Here is a 1,915-nt window from a genome sequence, read left to right on the forward strand (position 1 = left end):
AAAAAAACCCCAAAACAACCCAAAATAGTGACTGTACAATGCAAAAAATCACTAAGAAAATCTAAGCCCGCCCTGGGCATGAAAATTCCCCCTTGGAATTTCTCCTTGCGGGGAGCTGGGCTGGACCTCAACAGCAGCAGGAGCTGGACGGACCCCCCCAGACCTCCCTAAAGGGTCCATGGAGCCACCAAGACCCCCCACGGAGCCACCAAGGGGATTCCAGCACGGAAAAAAAGGCCGAAAAACAACAAAACCAGCTGGAAAAACCCCAAATCCCCTGAGATCGCCACTTCCCCGAGTGAAATTAAAAATAAAGCAGGGGGGTCCCACCAGCCCGGACCCCCCCGGGCACCTGGGGAAGGGGGAAAACCCTGTGCTCCAGGTGGGAACCTGAGAATGGAGATACCGAGGGGGGCGGGGGTTTCGGTATCGGGTCGGATTGTGTCTCACGCAGATGTGGGTGAATTTTGGGGGGGGGACGGTAAAAAATGAGATTGTGAGGCTCAAAATAAATCCTCGGGTCCTTCGGGTCCTCCGCCACCTCTGGAGCGTCCCGCAGCCCTGAGCATCCCATCCTCTGGATCCTGCTTCTTTTTGGAGGAAATAAGCCCAAAGTGGCTTTGAACAGTAGTTTTATGCAGGGGAAGGAAAAAAAATTAGGATTTACCGGTGGGGGAAGGAGCAGAGCTGGACCCAACCACCGATAATGAGAGGAGAAAGGAGATTCCAATGTTTTTCCAAGCTCCCATTTTCCCTGATGAAGACTAATATATATCATTTGCATGTTAAAAGTTTGATTCTTTTTTTGTTTAGAGAATAAAATAGAAGCTATTTACAACAAAACAATCAAAAACAACCTCTTAAAATCCTGCAGAGTGGAGTTCCCAAAATAAAGGAGGGAAAAGGATGGAAATGAATAAAATATCTCCCTATTTCCAATTTTTTTTAGGATTCTCGGGTTTTTATCCTTTAGAATTCCGGGGGGTTTCGCTAGCGCTCGCGTCAGCAGGCGTCCGTGCGTCTGTCTGGAGGTAACACCAGTTAAAAAATAATAATAATTATAATAATAATAATAATAAATGTACAGTGCAAAGTGTGATGTGAGTGAGGTAAACGGTCCCGGAGCGGTGCAGCCGGACAGCCGGCGGCTCCGGCAAAACCCCCCGGGCTAAAGCTTTTCTGCCTGGAAAAGGAAAATCCAACAACACGAGAACAAGGGCAGGGTCTGGTGAGACCCTGATGAGACCCCAGAGAAACCCTGGCAAGACCTCGGGCGAGACCCCAGTGAGACCTTGGTGAGGTCCCAGTGAAAACCTGGTGAGATCCCAGTGAAATCCCATTGAGACCCCGGCAGGACCTCGAGCGAGACCCCCTGAGACCTGCTGGGACCCCGGTGAGCCCCCGTCCTCCTGCGGCCGGGTCCGGGGCTCGGGGGGTCCGGGGCGTTAAGGCGAAGCGCTGTTGGAGGTAGAGCTGGGGGGCACAGCCAGGCTGGCCGTGGTGGGGGGCACATTCCCAGCCCCGCTTCCCACCCCGCTGCCGCCGCTGCCGCTGCTCCGGCTGCCGCCGCTGTTGCCTTTGCTGTAGGCAGAGGAGGAGGAGGAGGAAGAGGAGGAGGAAGGGCCGGGCGTCTGGGCGAACAGCACACCTGGGGAGAGAGCGGGGTCTGAGCTGGGGTGGCGTGGCTGCCGTGGAGCGGGGCGAAGGGCGTGGGAGTGGGTGTGGGGGCTGCTGGGGCCGGCGGTGGTGGAGCAGCCCCCGCCCACGGCAGTGGGGTCTGGGGGAGCCCCTCACCCGTGTAGACGATCCCATTGATCTCCACCGACATGCTGATGCTGTTGGTGCCGTTGCTGCTGCTGGTGGTGGCGTCCGGGCGGTTCTCTGCCGGGGAGAGCCGGGTTACGGAGCCCGCCGG

The sequence above is a fragment of the Manacus vitellinus genome, unplaced genomic scaffold, assembly GCF_001715985.3.
Source record: "Manacus vitellinus isolate BGI_N305 unplaced genomic scaffold, ASM171598v3 scaffold_99_pilon, whole genome shotgun sequence".
In the NCBI taxonomy this organism is placed as follows: Eukaryota; Metazoa; Chordata; class Aves; order Passeriformes; family Pipridae; genus Manacus; species Manacus vitellinus.